This window comes from Cupressus sempervirens, chromosome 7, assembly GCF_028749045.1.
Source record: "Cupressus sempervirens isolate cs-2001-9-10 chromosome 7, ASM2874904v1, whole genome shotgun sequence".
Classification (NCBI taxonomy): domain Eukaryota; kingdom Viridiplantae; phylum Streptophyta; class Pinopsida; order Cupressales; family Cupressaceae; genus Cupressus; species Cupressus sempervirens.
The window spans coordinates 114,262,075-114,278,991 of NC_143124.1; the positions used below are offsets into that span (position 1 = coordinate 114,262,075).

General features: G+C 40.5%; 1 protein-coding gene and 1 pseudogene across 6 annotated transcripts in view; one reads left to right on the plus strand and one right to left on the minus strand.

Moving 5' to 3' along the window:
* Positions 1–16,917, plus strand: part of LOC149545768 (Pentatricopeptide repeat (PPR) superfamily protein) — a 242,033-nt gene that overhangs the window by 88,929 nt on the left and 136,187 nt on the right. The window lies entirely within an intron of this gene.
* On the minus strand, positions 10,546–13,865 carry LOC149545772 (signal recognition particle subunit SRP54 2-like; annotated as a pseudogene).

Genomic DNA, 16,917 nt, shown 5'->3' on the forward strand with positions numbered 1-16,917 from the left:
GCAAGAAGACCAAAATTATTATGCAGATGGTGTGGCCTGGCGATCACGAAGATGCCAAGTGCTCGAAGTCGGGAGTAAACTTGATCACCATCGGGATGGACGAAGAGGAGGTTTTGGCCATCACACGGAAGCAAGCAAAAATGTACCCTGTCCCGACAGAAGAAAAGAAGAGACTGGAGGAGGCACGGACCGAACTTCAAAAAGCAACATAGGCGGAGAAAGCACACCTGAAAGATACTGCCGGTACCTCAGCAAGGAACTGCGCGGAACAGAACATCGTATGACAGATATTACAAACCGAGGTACCAGTCAAAACGATTTGTTGCTCACAATGCCTCAACTTTGTTCGGCACTCACGAACATTGCTCCAACTACCAAGTTACCAATAGAACAAGGGAGAAAGAAGGTGGCGCAAGTGTGGAAGATCTGATGTTGCTAGCCCTCTCATCCAGATGGCATCCAACGGTTGTTGAGATGGGATTTTCGGAAATGTGTTGACAGACACAATTGTCGACGAAGGGTCCGGCGTGAATGTTTTACCTAAGGATACTTGGAAGAGATTGGGACAGCAGGCGTTGTGGCCACCTACATTCCAATTGCTGACAGCGGACAAACACAACATTAAGCCTCTCGGCGTCCTGATGGCACAACCGGTGACGATTGGCACACAGCCATTCCTACTGGACTTCGTTGTCATCCCGCTCAAGAGGAAAGCATATGATGCCATTTTGGGCCGAGGATGGCTCATACAAGCCAAAGTTAAACATGACTGGAAGAAAAATACTTTGTCATTCGAGAGCAAAGGGAAAAAATTCATTTGTGATTTACACACCCAAATGGTCAGGGAAGAAGCTCTGTCATCAGATTCCAAAGAAGAAGAGGATGAAGGGAGGCAGCGTATGGAACCAGATCAGGAGGGAGTCCTGTGGTTCGAAAGAGATGATGATTTGGATTAAGTGAACGGTCTCTACCACTGATAGATGGAGGACTATGAACTGTTTCAGAGTTGCAACGTACTGACACTAGAGGAAGGACACAACGATGATGGATTTCCAAGAGAATTCACGGAAGTAAAAGAGGGGGATGCGCCGCTCGATGAAATACCCGCCCATGCATTCACTGAGGGAGAGCCCATCAAATACAACAAAGCCACATTGTAAACAATGAATTTGGGGGATGAAGATGAACCAAAGAACATACTAGTGGGAGATAACTGGGATCCAGTACTCAAAGTAGTGGCATTCAAGATATTTTTGGAATACAAAGATGTATTCGCAGAGACATACAAGGATCTGAAAGGAGTACCACCAGAGTTGTGTGTACACCGCATCCCGCGGGTTGAAGGAGCAGTACCTATACGGAAGCGACCCTATAGGATGAATAGGAACCATGCGGCACGGGTTACAAAAGAGATCAATCGGATGCTGGAAGCTTGTATTAGTTTCAAGGTTCAGACAAGTGAATGAGTGTCACCCATAGTAATCTCACTAAAGAAGGACACCACCTAGATTTGGATATGCGTTGACTTTAGATGCCTTAATGCAGTCACAATCAAGGATCCCTTCTCGATTCCATTTATAGACAGTATATTGTAGGAGGTCGCAAGACATGAAATTTATTCCTTTATGGATGGGTTTTCTGGATACAATCAAATTTCCATAGCAGAGGAGGACAAACTGAAAACGACATTTGTTGTAGAAGATGGGGTGTACGCATACAAACGGATGCCATTCAGCCCGTGCAATGCGCCTGCTACATTCCAGCGGATCATACTACACATCTTTGAAAAAATGTCCATCAGAAACTTCAAGGCATTCTTGGATGATTGGTCCATATTCAGTGCCAAGGACAAACATTTGGCAGCATTAGGCAAATGTATGGAGAGATGTCGACGGGTGCGCCTAGCCCTAAATCCGAAGAAGTGCAGATTCATGGTTTCCTAGGGAAGGTTGCTCGGACACATAGTCTGTAAGGAAGGATTGAAGACAGATCCGGACAAAGTCAGAGTCATATTGGAAATGCAACCATCCACCAATGTAATGGAGTTAAAATCTTTCCTAGGACACATAGGTTATTACAGAAGGTTCATCAAAATTTTAGCCAAGGTATCATACCCACTGGACAGGTTAACATGCAAAGGAGAATTGTTCAGATGGGAAAAAAAGCAGGATGAGGCATTTGAAGGGCTCAAGGTACGATTGGCTACGGCTCCCATCTTGGCGTATCCAGATTGGAACAAAGAGTTCATGTTCATGTCGACGCGTCCAACTATGCAATTAGAGCAACCTTGGCGTAGACGAGGAGCCACAGGTTGGATCACCCGATATGCTTTGCTAGCTGATTGCTATCAAAAGCAGAGCAGAACTACAGTACAGTAGAACGGGAAGCATTAGGAATGGTGTCACCATACAGAAGTTTCGTCATTACTTGCTAGCGACACCGTTCGTGTTCTATGTCGACCATCAGGCTCTGTTATATATGATCAATAAACCTGTCATTCAAGGAAGAATTAGCAGGTGGTTGCTTCTGTTATAGGAGTTCACCTTCAAAATAATTGTACAGCTGGGAAGAAACATGTCAGCGTAGACCATTTGTCGAGAATCAAAACAAGGGAACCGGCGAATGGAGTGAACGATGATTTTCCTGATGCAAAGTTGTTTCAAATTACAGTTCTACCGAAATGGTACACAAGCATTGGAGAATACCTTTCAACAGGTTAGTTCCCAAGTGAGATGCCACCTAATGAAGGGCACAAATTGATAATCAAGAGCCTTATCTTTCAGTTGATCAATGGATTACTCTACAAGATGGGACCTGATCATATCCTTCGATGATGTGTGTTAGAGGAAGAAATACCATGGGCGTTGAAGCACATGAGAGTCCAGTAGGACACATAGGACCTAATACCACGACACGGAAGATATTGCTGGCAGGACTTTGGTGGCCAACAGTGTACAATGACGCATGGGAATGTGTTGTTGGGTGTGACACTTGCCAATGGGCTGGGAAGCCGCTAAAGAGAGACTTCATGCCGCTGGACGTCTCCCATGCTTAGGAACTTTATGAAAGATGGGGATTGGATTTCATCGGACCTCTAAAGGTGAGCAGAACTAGAAGATGCCGATACATTATCGTAGCGACGAAGTACCTGACCAAGTGGGTGGAGGCACGTGCACTACCGGATAACTCGGCCGTTAGCACAATAAGATTTATTTATGAGCAGATCATTATGAGGTACTAGATTCCATTATAGTTGACAAGTGATAGGGGTGGACACTTCGATAACCATGTTATCCGACTACTCAGCACTGAATTCAAGATCTATCATTCATTATCAAGCTCCTACTACCCAAGATCAAACAGATAGGACAAGGCTACAAACAAGATCCTGGTATCAATTATGAACAAGTCTTGTGCGGTTGAAGCTGAGGACTGGGAGGAAAAATTACCCTCTGCCCTTTGGGCATACCGCACGGAGTACAAGGTGACAATGGGGCACACACCATTTCAGTTGATGTTCAGACAAGATTCAGTGGTACCAGCGGAGTTCATAATACCAAGCCTGAGGATCGTGTTGGAAAATAAGTTAGGCAACATGGCAAGCCTGAGGGAGAGGTTGCATAATCTAAACAAGCTCAAGGAGTAGCGATAATTAGCACTGTGGGCCACAGAGGTAATGCAGAATAGGCGCAAAGCGTGGCATGGTAAACACCTGAAGCTAAACAGGTTCTAACCTGGACAGTGGGTGTTGAAGTATGATGGAAGGAACAAAGTCAAACCAGGCAAATTCAAAGTCAGATGGGCTGGGCCATACCAGATTCAGGGAGGTAGGTGACAATGGAGCAATAAAATTGTGTACTTTGGATGGACAAGAAGTGCCTTAGGCAGTGAATGGGTCAAAGCTGAAGATGTACCATGAGAGGAAGATTCCCTTGTCATCACAGACTGAAGTCCGAACGACTCCCTCGTCGTAGAACAGTGAAGTCCTGAGGAACAATTGAGTTTGTTGTATTTCAAAATTTTAAAAAAAAAAAATAGAAAAGGCACTGTAGGACAACTGCAATGCACCATACAGCTTTTGTAAAGTTTCATGCACCGTACGGTTATTTACAGTTTCATACACCGCACAGCTTTTAAAGCATCACTCATTTTTGTAAGCGTCGTACGACTTTTAAAAAAGTTCTTTCACCGTACGGATTATATTGCTACCGCAATTGGAAATTGTTCAGTTGCTGGTGTACGGATTTGGGGGGTTGGACTTTCAGTTACTCTGTACTAATTTTTACCGTACGGATTGTTTGGAGATGGCAGATTAAATCCTAGTGATGTACGGATTCCCCAACCTGGTGTACGGGTTTTGTATGTTCTGGAGGTGTTTTACCGCCGTATGGATTTCAAACTTAGCTTGGCATATGGAGTTTGCTTGACTAATCATCACCGTATGGATTTAAAGATCTCTGAAGATTGGCATACGAATTTTCCTTCCACTTTGGCGTACAGATTTCACAGTTTGCTATACAGATTTCCACAATAACGCTTGGCGTACGGATTGTGAAATTTAATGCTTGAACATGTACAGATTTCGTTGCTATAATACAGTTTTCAGGTTCCAGTTTGATTGCATACGGATTTGAGGAACCAAGTGCATGATCACCACCATATGGAATTGAAGATTCAGTTCTCTAAGAATGTACAGATTACGAAGGCTTAAGGGATATTGCTGCCATACGGATTTTGATTTGTTCCACTTTAAGGTTTCATCTGTTGATTGGAGCTATACGGATTCCGTATGCAATTGAAAGTTTAAATTGGTTTATTGGTGAATACGGATTTGGTAGCCAATTAGAAATTGTTTTGAGCCATACGGAATTCAGAACTTAGCTTGGCTTGGGCACGGATTTGAAGACTCACCATCGCCATACAAATTTAAAGATCTTTGAAGGTGTATGGAAATTGGAAGAAGGGTTGTTGATTACCTTCATGTTTTGCTGGCGTACGGCTTTCATACAGATCTGGAGGATTTGCAGAGAAAATATACATCAGCATAATACGACATCACAATTTATCTTCAGGGGCAGACAAAGGAAGGAGGCAAAATAGGAAATCTGTATGGGAATAGGAGCCATTCAAGAAGGGGCCATACGAATCCAAACTGTTAGGAAAGGACAAGAAATTGTGTGAGAAAATAACTGACCTAACAATAAATGGAGTCTGTAGGCAAGAGAAAGTGGAAAAAGCAATTGGAAGAATCTGTAGCTGAGAAGGGCATGAAAATGATGAGTGTAGGTAACTAGAGTGAAGGCACTAGCAAGCAAAAACATAAGGTTCAAGCACCTGCAACCACTGAGATCACACCACAGACTATAGCATTTGAAGGGTTGAGCAGAATGGATTGCAGAAAGTGGTGGCAAGAAACTCTTGATGACCATGCAATAAAAGCCAGCATCAGAAGGGCACAGGTGGAATGGGTGATTCAGATGCCTGTTTTTTGCATTCGGGATTACGAGGGTTTCCTGGGCGCCATGATCGAGACTTATGGCAGGGGCTCTCGGAAGAGCACATTTTAGTACTTGGACAACGACGTGGTTGTTTCATTCAAGGCAGCAGATTTCAAGCGAGTGTTTGGCATACCAAGGCCGTAGGGCAAGAAGATTCAGCCTAAGAAAATTTCTAAGGTGGTAAAACTATTTTTGATTAGGCTGGTATGCGGAGACGTGACTGAAGCAGAGCAGGAAGTGTTAGCAGAGACATCAAAAGGAAGGGGTTTGAAGAAAACGGACATCCAGGAGGGACCATGGCAATGCTTGATGGACTTAGTCAAGAGCAGGCTTATGGGATCATCTAAGGCATCCGATATCTCCTTTCTGCAGGTATCTATGATGAATGGAATAATGAACAGGAAGATGTACGATTGGGTGTTGGTACTAGCTGAGCGTATGCATGAATTTATGACCCTCCAGCATAAGACATTTTATATGCCACATTATGCCATAGAACTGTTCCTCGATGCTATAGCACGGATGATTCCAGAGGATAGGTTGGAGGTGAAACTTGGGCCATTAGCCCTGGAGAACGCCCTATCATGCAGTGGAGACACTTAGCCATTGTGCAGAAGGGTCCTATAGGACAGAAGAGACCCCGGATGGTTACAGGAGGCGATACGGATAGCGGGCGACAGGAAACACTTCTGAGGAAAACAATGTGGAGGACAAAGAAGGGGAAGAAGAGGACAAGGAGGTTCAGATTGTCACAGCCACTCCCTTGTTATTTCCACGCACTACACTATTTGCCACTTTCTGTATGGTCCCAGCGGGTCTGCACATGGCTCACATACCAAGGTTTGAATAGACATAGCGACCAATAGTGATGATTGTAGCACCTCAGCAGGCCATTATAGTGGCAGCACCCTGGTAGCACGGGGTAAGGCCTTCCCCAATCCGACTAGCAGTTGGGTTTGTCGTAGGGTTTGCACAAGTGCCAACACCTGTCAGCCGAGGGAGTATGCCAGCCCCTACTGTAGCACTTCCGGTAGCAGAAACTGTAGCACCTACAGAAACACAACCAGCAGTAGCAACCGGTGCACCTGCAGTAGAGAGCGTACCAGAGGCGAGAGAAGAGATTGCTATGGAGATGTAATGGGCACCCCTGGATGTCCCAAAAAACTAAACCAATTTGCTGAAAGAAATTTTGTCAAACAGTTTGCATTCAACCTCTTATTTCTCCGTTTAATGTTTTAAACCCCTTATAACTCCGAAAATCAAACGTTTATTTGTTTGTTGTGTTTTGTGCATGGAATTAGTATCATAAAACATAAACAAGAAAGAAACTACAATAATATGCAAAGTGGAAATGAACTGCTACTAATAAAATGTTATTTTCAGAATTCATAAAACCAAATACATGGCAGAGTTATCAACTCACTAATTACTTCAGCAGTATTGACATAATACTCCAACCCATGCTTTCGAACTTGGTGCTACAGTGCTTTTTCCTTCAATCAGTCCACTACCTTCGTAATATCATTCCCTCAAAGCGGCATAAGCGTCGGAAAAGTAGTGAAGAAGATATGAGCAAAATACCAAATCTGCCTGTAGCTGGTAATGCAACTAAATTGCCTGATAATGAAGCCAATAACAAAGAATTCCAAAGGCCAAACCCCAAGGGAATGACGTCTAGAATGTTACAAGAGAGGATAGAGGTCCTCAAATGCCAAGAACGGAGCTGCAACTCACACACCAATTTCTTCTCATATTCAACCTGGCTAATGAAGCCACAAATGCTTCCTTTTATTCTATTTCCAAGGGTCCGCTCAACTTATATGGGCAATGTGGGATAAAAGATGTGTAGTATATAAAACATATATTAAAATACCCCTTATGTCTCCCTTGGGTACACATCCCCATAAAATAAATATTAAAGTAACACTTTAATATTTTACAATTAAATTAGATGTTACTTTAATAAAACTTCAGGCATTAAAATGTATTAGCAATCGAACTCCGAATAATGCGAGTGATAGCTCATCGGAAAGCTCTCACCGAGGAGTATCAAATCCAATCACCAAAATTGACCTGCACTGTGTCCTGCTGACTTACTAAAAATAGTAAGTATGCCTGAAATTGAGTAAATCAACTTCGTTTTGGCCCAAACTGGAAATGACTAGGCCAAAACACTCCAGGATCCCATTAAACCCTTTGTTAGCCCTTGGGACCATGTAGAACAAGCCTAACGCACACACACTTGGTCAACTGCTAAAATGGGGACATTACAGGAGATACCTGACTTACCAACACCAGAGTTAGCAGAGAGCCAGAGTATGTCAGGTGTGCACTTGGATGTAGTTGGGTCGAATGTCGTAGTTATGGTAGATGCAGCACTCTTGGCATCGCCCGAGCGTGATAGGGAGAGTAGAGTGCAAAGGTTGAGTACTTACTTGAGTACGTGGTTCCACCATACTCTAGTCCCTCGGATGGCCAACATACAGACACCTACGTGGGATGAATTTCCAGAGGGAGGTACTTAGGAGGAACATGTAGCAGAGCTAGTTCAGGATGAGGGACCATCGCATAGTGTTGTTGAGCATATGGTGGAAGCGGTAGAGGTGGTGATGGGTGTGCAACAAGAACATTCAGTAGCACAAGAAACAGGGATGAGGGAGGCATTTTTTGCTGATGTAGCAGCTCTAGCGTCTCTAGCATCGTGAGCTCGCCAGGTGTTAGCTTTGACAGAGACTCAAGCATTGGACTCAGTCGTGAAGGAGCTCGAGAGAGTTGTATCTTTTATGAGATTGGGATGTCCAGTTGTCTTTACTGTTTGCTTTGAGGAGCGGGGATGGCCGGATGTGGAGACTATAGAGATGCAGTAGGATTGGGCTACGACGAGAGATCCTAGTATAGAGAGCAGGGTAGAGGCTTTGATTCATGAGGTAGTGAAGATATATAGGGAGGCCTATTATACTCTTCGGAGAAGTCAGGCGAATCAGGTAGCAGTTGAGAGAGCTCGGGAGGAGTTAGCTGCCAGGTTAGCTTTAGAAAGGGCAGCCTAGGAATCTGAGAGAGCGGCCTTGTTGGACAAACAAAGTCAACTAGAGAAGTTAGCAGCAAAAAGGGAGTAGTTGGCAGCTGAAAAGGAGCAAGTGGCAATGGCAAAGGAAAAAGAATTAGGGGAAATCGCAGACATGATGCAGTCAGCTCTTGAGCTTTAGATGGAGGCAAAAGCAGAACTAAAGGTTAGGAAAGAACAAGTCTACAAGCAACGAGCGGAGCTGAATGAGTTGAAAGCGCGGACCACTACGCCAGGACCCATCCTGTTGTGTAGTATTTATGGATTGATGTACTTGGGTTATTTGTTATTTTATGTTTTGTTGTATTGTCGTCCGAAGACGACTTTTCTTTTTGGGGGGGATGGTGTCGTCTGTAAAATTGTGTATCAGTCGACGGGTCCCTTCGAGAAGTTTGTTTTTATGTAGCCGATGGGCCCTTCGGTAATTGTCATGTAGTCGACGGACCCCTTCGGGAAGGTTCTTTGGAAAGTATTTATACACCCTTTTGGGTCATTGTAAATCATCATAAGCATAATGTAATGTCTTTGGCATATGCGAATAATACAAGGAGTTTTGCTGTTCTTATCTATTATCTGTACGTGTTGACTTCTTTACCTAGTAAAGTAAACAATCTTCAGGTACATTATCATCCATGCTGAATAGAACACCCTTATGTTTTTGATCTGTCACAGAAAATATTGCTTCAGTTCAATTAAGAATCTGATTAGGTAGGATATTTGGAGCACTTTCATCGCCAATTTGCAACACGTCCTCCTTATTCGATTGCATCTCATTCTCACATTGTAAATGCAAATATTGATTGTAAAATGGATTGGAAAATGGCTCCTCCTCTGAATATATTGCTCCACATATGCTATGACTTTCATTATTTTTAGAATCATCCTTAGGCATATCATCATTGTGCTGATATATTTGATCTAAAAACTCTTCTTCAAACAGTGGACTTAAGAAGGCAACCTCGAGAATATCCTCAAAAGAACCTTCATCTGAAACTTCTTTATGCTGTCCTACTTCACTTTCACAAAATATTATGTCCAGATTTTCCATTATTTCATTGCACAAGAGATCTAAAGTGATTTTGTAATCCTTCCTAGATGCATCTTCTTCTTCATGTATGCTCATATTGTCTTCAACATCTAAAAATGTAAAAGGGCTATATTCTTCATTCCCTTCTGCTAGTTCATCATGTATAGGATCATAACATTCTTTGAAATTGTATCTAAACATATCTCTCTCTATACTTGGGCCGCAATACTCATCTTCAGCAAACATGTCATCGCTTTGAGAGTTGTATGATCCTTGGGTTCATTGGTTTCGATCTCATGAAAGTAATATGGATTTGTACAGAGGGCTGGACTTTCTTGTTCATTGAATATTTCATAGGACACATCTATTATCTCATCAATATGCTTTTCTTTGTATAAAGGAAGAAAATTTTTACCGCCCTTTTCAACATACTTTTGATATTCCATGTCTAACAAGATTGAAATCTCATCCACACTAAGAGAATCCTCCTCATCATTTCCATTTTCACCATCTAATTCCTTATCGGTCTCATCGTGATCGACTTCTTCAATTTCTTCCGCACTTGAATCTGAAATATCATTTTGTTCTTTTATTAATTTAGTACCTTTTGCTTCATCTTCAACACCTTGATCCCATATCTGAAGAAGAAGTTTCACATTAGGTTCCTCTGGCGAAATTTTCAACTTGACAATTTTGTTTAGAAATTCCTTGTAAAGAGGTTTTATATTTGATGGAATCTCATGATAAGTATTTAGCATCCTCAAAAACAAATGGGCTGAAGTCTCACCCTCATATCTTTCTATATTGAAAAAGGCATCAAGTGAAGACATGTAATGATCCTTTTCCATGTTGTAGCTTTGATTTTCATCTTGTTTGTAACACACATCATCTTCCTTGCATGTATGATGAAATTCATAAAAGAACCACTATTCAAAGCCTTTCCAAGTCGAGATACACTACGTGGGTAATGATTTGTATGCTTGTCTCGCATCGTTTTTTAATGTTCTGGAAAACAACTTCAGCACTTGATCTTCCAAACAAATCTCATAATCTTCTATAAATGTGTAGAATGCATCCAAATGTCGAATTGCCGATTCATCCCATTCTCCATGGAACTTTGGTACCAATTGTGAAAGCTTTGGGGATAACTTGCTAGGTTCATAATCAAACTTGCTGAAATCCAATGGGCTGATGCCATCTGGAACAAAAGACCTTTCAAATGATCGATACATTTGAAAAACCATCTACAATTTCCTTCTGAGTCTACTCCCTCAACAGAGTCACTGATGATCTGAGCACTCCTTTTGTTAAAGTACCAATCAAAATAGAATAGATTCATCACCTCCAAACGGAGGAAATGAATAATCTTCAGGAATCTAAGTTCTTCCTTCCAACAGAGTATAACTCACCAAAGATCGAATCTATGGAAAAAGCTTAAAGACAAATATATAATGCTTCTACAAGATCAAATCTTTATAAAACAATTTAAAACTTTTTAAAATAATTACGAGAGATTGAAATCTTAAAGGAAATTAAATGCACAATAAAAACTTATCAAAATGTTTTAAGATATTAAATAGAATCTAACTCTTACTAGTCTACAATCAGAAACTCTTAGGGTTTGTTTTGCAATGATCCCCAGTAGAGTTGCCAATCTGTTGGTAATCAAAATTGCTGATAAGAAACCTATGAGCATTGCTTGCTCAATGCTGGGTATCTAACTGATTTTGGCCAACTTGACAGGATTGATCGATGAGATCCAAATCCCCTGCGCTTTCGGCTCTACAAAACCAAGGCGGGTGCACCTGATCCTGGATAGAACACTTAGATCCAAGATGCTTATAGCAGATTGATTAGAATGCGAATGCGATGAAAGCTTTCAAAATGACAAGAATTATAGAAGGCTTTAAGATTGCAAATTATGAATTAAGGATGAGAGTAAATAATTGTATGAATGTTTTTTAAATAAAAGTGATTATTACAGATGATTGTAACAAATGAATATATTAATTCTCCAATGGAAACAAATGAAATAGTTGCCAACATATAGATTATGAATCAAGAGTAAAAGACCAGTGCTTAATTAAATGGGCAATCAGAGTCAATATTATAAGTTGAAACGTACAACTTTATAAAGTTTAATATATTTTAACTATAAACAATTTTAATAATTCAGACGCGATGGATCAATTATATGAATGCAATTTAAACTAGTCTAAAATGCACTTTAACTCCTGCAGAGACAAATTAGACATAAATACGAAAATAATTAAATATTTCACAATATTTATGTTTATCTAATTTAAAATGCAATAATGACCCAGTCCACTTATTCGAATATTAAAATATTTATAGAAAATAATAAAAAAATATTTATAAAGGACACAACTTAATAATAGTTTAAAACTCTGAAATATAAAATAAATAATTTTGCCGGAAATAAAATCACAATGAAGACATTCCTTACAGATGATCCATCTATTGTAAACATTTCCAAGTTGCACAAAATCCACACACTAACTCAAATCCATGGGCTTAGTTCAAACATTCATTTCTCCGCCCATTGAAAAATATAATACATCATAGAGCATAGGATAGGTAAAATTTTAAAATATATGAATATGGATTCATATATCTCTCTTGATTTTTACATCTATGTTTATAAATGTGAAAGGGTGCGTGGGTGAATAGACACACCCATTCGGCTCCTAATCTTTTCAAAATGATGCAACTCTTCATGACTAATAACTGATCAGTACTAAGTGTTTGATATGGTTTAAATATAGTTTTGTTGTGTTATGATATAACTAGCGTTCTAATTATTGGCCTTTTTTATATTTCTTAATCGGCATATGCTATCCTTTCCGTCTGTCATGCTTGCAAATAATTCCTGCTTTTTCACCCACAAATGATAATTCGTCTCCATGCGCAAACATATCTTGGCGTCAGCAGATTTACCCTACTCCTTGCTCGACCTCCTTTGCATCCATCCACTCGGATGTGTATTCATTAATTCTTGAGATACGTGCTTGAATCTCCTTGCAGAACCGAATATAATCTCTTTGACTCTCGTGACTGCTTTCCTGTAAACTTTCTATCTGTCAATGTGTTGGACTTCTTCCTGTCACAATATCCAGTTTTGACTGAGAGGAAAAGGTGCGTTCTACCTTGCTTTCCACAAGACATTCGGATCAAATTTAGAGTGATGATTCAGGGTTGCTGCTGTCTGAAAAAATCACCGCAATCTTCGCAGGTACTAACACGGGTGGTTTTGCATTGATCCACAAGTACAAATTAAAACCTCGAAATTGTGGCGTGAGTGCTCCAGGTGCCTTTGATTTTTGTGGTTTGAAACTTCTTTTTCTTCAGCATATACTCTCTAGACCTGCGAAAGAACACAAAATTAATGTAAGTTTATTAATGATTGGTAATATTTAACACAAAAAATCGATGTTTCAGCGGCTCTGTTTGCATATTTGGTCTGATTTGGGTTTAAATCATTTGCATAAAGCCTCCAATCATTTTTAACGCAAAATGATGGAGAGTTCCTTCACGTTTATACTCTTCAAGCATCTCCTTAGCTTCCTTTATAGTGCAACTTGCTCCCTATGCCAAATGCATTATCCATGATTCTGTCATAAGTTTTGGATTTGTACTATCTAGTTCATCATTAGTCATGGACTTTTTTATGTGAGGGTGACTTACCTTTTCCTTGGCCCTTAGGTATCAACTCAGCACTAAATCCAGGAATCATGGAAGAAACCCAATTAAATGGTCCCATTTGGAGGAGGTTTTGATACTGCTCTTACAAGATTCGCAGAGTAAAGGTGCCTTCTAACAACTTTTGCAGAAGTTCAGACTATTGCTCTTTGGGCATCACTTCATGAATTTTGTTCATGAAACTAGACCAGTCTCCCATCCCTAGGACTCGGCTAACAAGTGGCTTGACATCAAATACTTCAAATTCATCCATGTGCTCTCCTGTACCTATGAATATAACAGGATCTCGGTTGCTGCAACAGCACTAAGTGCACCTCCACCTTTTGCATGACCATCCATTTTGGTGATAATGACAGCTCTCACTGAAACACTCTGTTTTAAATGCTTGTGCTTGATCAAATGCCACTTGTCCAATACTACTATCCACTACAAATATTACAAGATTTGGTCTTGTTGCTTCAGACACTTGCCATGTCTCCTCAAAAAGTGCAAACTCCAGTCTATCTTGTTCACTTGTATATGTTGCAAAGTGACAACAAAGATTATCAAGAATCATTGATATAGGACATCTGGAGTGGACATTTCGTAACTACTACTTGCTATCGTAGATCACTGAGATTTGCCTACACCTATCAGGATAAAGTGTATGATCCTAGGATCACATACTTTTATTGAAAACTTCACAGACCTCCCTGATGTTAAACAAGACTACATTCTTAGCTTTAAATCTGCAACTGCTATCATCAGCAACTTGGTGTGCTGAGGAGTATCAACTATCACACATTCTCAGAAATTCTGAAGATGTTTAACAACCCATTCATTTGTTGTTGAACATAGGATATGACATGATCCTGAAATAGCTTGCACTTCATATTTGTGCAAAGCATGCTCCTTTATGAATATGCCAAAAATGGGCTCCATCAGATTACAACCAAGGATAAACTCAACCTGAAGGCGTGAAGGAGAAATATGAGCCCAGAAGGAAGCTACGGCCAGGTTCTAGCTCTCAAATGCTTCACGTGGGAAAGAATATGGCTGCTAGGTGCTGCTATACTGCTGCAAAGTGCTCACACGTGGATAGAATGCCAAAACCCCACCTAAAACTCTGACTGAATACTGTGTTTCCTAGAGAAAACAATGCACAGTCTCCAAGATGCTTCTGACTGCAACGAATGCAAACCACTATTTTGGGGGCTACGTCCTAAGCAAGTGGGGTTGGCATCCCAAGTGTTGAAATCCCAATCAGAACCCAAATCACAAATCCAAGATGTAATATGTTAATGATGCCTTAGAACTTTATCTTTACCTCCTTATAACCCACCATACTTAACTCGAACCCTAAAAGTGTCTCCATGTGGTGTTGGGTTATAAAATAATATATTTCTCATTTTTTAAGTGGTCAAGTATCTAGATAATGACCTTTTTCCCAATGGAAAGAAATCCATTCACCAAAATGCTCTGAGTCAAAAGAGAAAAATTTAGAAAAGTTCAAGGCCTTTCCAACGAGCTATTACACCAAGGGATATGCATCCAGATGAGGCCAAAAACCCCTTATTGCTCCAAAATGGCTATAACTTAGCCTTATTTAATTATTAAACGCTAACTTAGGAAATATTAAAAATATAACCCAAGTAGCTACAAAATGCCCCAATGACACCACAAACCATGAAATCATCCTGTCACCTGTCTGTGGCTGAAGTTGGAAATCAAGGATCCACTGACAATCTCATCCCTAAAATCTAGGGATGCTCCTAAAACTTAAAAAACAAACCTTATTCCTCTGAAACTAAACTCAAGGAATCATCTCATGGAGATCCAACCCTGGGCATGATCATCCATGCTAAAAAGTAGGAATAACCCCATAATTTTAGGAACTGCCTCCTAAAAACAAGTAACATCTCCAAACTGAACAACTACCAAAACACCAAATTCCCAACATTGTATAACCATGCTGAGTCTCTATCCAACCCTGTCAGCCTACAAGACCCCATAATAAGCTAACTCACAAGTCTCTGCTAGATGACGTTAAAGAGGGAACATGACAGAATCCCACCAAAATCGAAAATAGCCAAGTAGGGAAGATCTTTCACTTCCAAAATGGCGAATAACAGAGAATCGCAATGGGAATTCCCAATACAAAGAAATAATCGATATCGCATACCAATTACTACCTATGTGTTGCTCTTAAATACCCTTCGGAGAAATTTTTTGAGGGTCTACAAAGATAGCCGATGTTTACACCTACCTACAAAAACAATTAAATAACAATGGGTCCGGATATACTAAATCAATCGGAACCACAAATACAAATATTATTAACTGGGGCCCCATATTAATTATTTAAAGTGACTAATTAAAGGTCCTTTTGTTGTATTATTTAAACTCTGGGACTAGTTAATTAATTAATTAAATTAAATTATTACATTCAAATTTGGGGACATGACAAATCGTTGTTGCCCAAAGATTGCTTGCCCTCAAGCAATCCGTCATCAGACAAAGCGCCAATAGCTCCAGGGTCTCAATTCAAATGTGCAGGTGAGACAAGTGAGATGACATCAATCCTTTGCAACACCACATTGTCGTGAAACTTTTGCTACGCCACTCTGATATAAATATTGTTATGTCCTGAGTCATTGGGATCCCAAACCAAACATGCAAGCAAAATGAGTGAATTGTTAGCAAACCTACCTTGCACCACACTGTTGTTAAGCATCCACTGCGCCACTCTAATATAAATATTGTTTTTTCCCGAGTCACCAAGATCCCAAACTTGAAGTTCATTCGTGTAATCCATCATGATTGCTACTGGGAAAAGACTTCATAATCAGCTAACTGTAAAGATTGCTCCTGCGAATAATCCCCAATTGAATCCGCATCACCAGGAGGCTGAACAACTACTAGTAGAGCTTTCTTATTTAGAGGGTCACTAGTAGAACCCAAATTTCCATCAAGTTGATCATCGAGCATTGGTTCAATGATATTTGTGCAAGTACCTTCTTCCAGAATCATTTCCTTCATCTTGGACTTAGGTACCAAGAAGATTTTGTCTTTGTGCTAATTGATTTCGCCAACCACCTTGTATCTCTCATCCTATACTTGACCATCCAATAGTTGGCATGCAAAAGTATTCTTGGAGTATTCGACTAACAAATATTCCTTCTAATCGGCTCGAAACTGAGCCATTGTGTAATCCAAAGTCAAAGCTCTCCATTCTCCCAACAGGCTGGCAAAATCACCAACTCCGATACTACTGTGATGATTCGTCCCCTACAACTACTCTCAAACAATCTTTCTCCAAAAATGACAATCAAATGAAACACGTATGGTATTTTGGAGGGCAGTACGATTAGGTAGAATTGGTGTACGAATAATGGGGAGGCTGTACACTATGATATTGGACAAAAGATGTGTTGTACAGTGACACAAGGGAGGAGGCCATGCGATATTTGGGTGGTTGTACAGTATGAGGGAATAGAGATGACAGGCCGACCGTATACAAATGATTGAAGGCCGTATGGTTTGTGAAGGAGATGTATGGTGGACAAAAACAATGGTCGTATGAAAGAGACTTGTGGCCATACATTATGGGCAATGTTGCATGTTGCTGA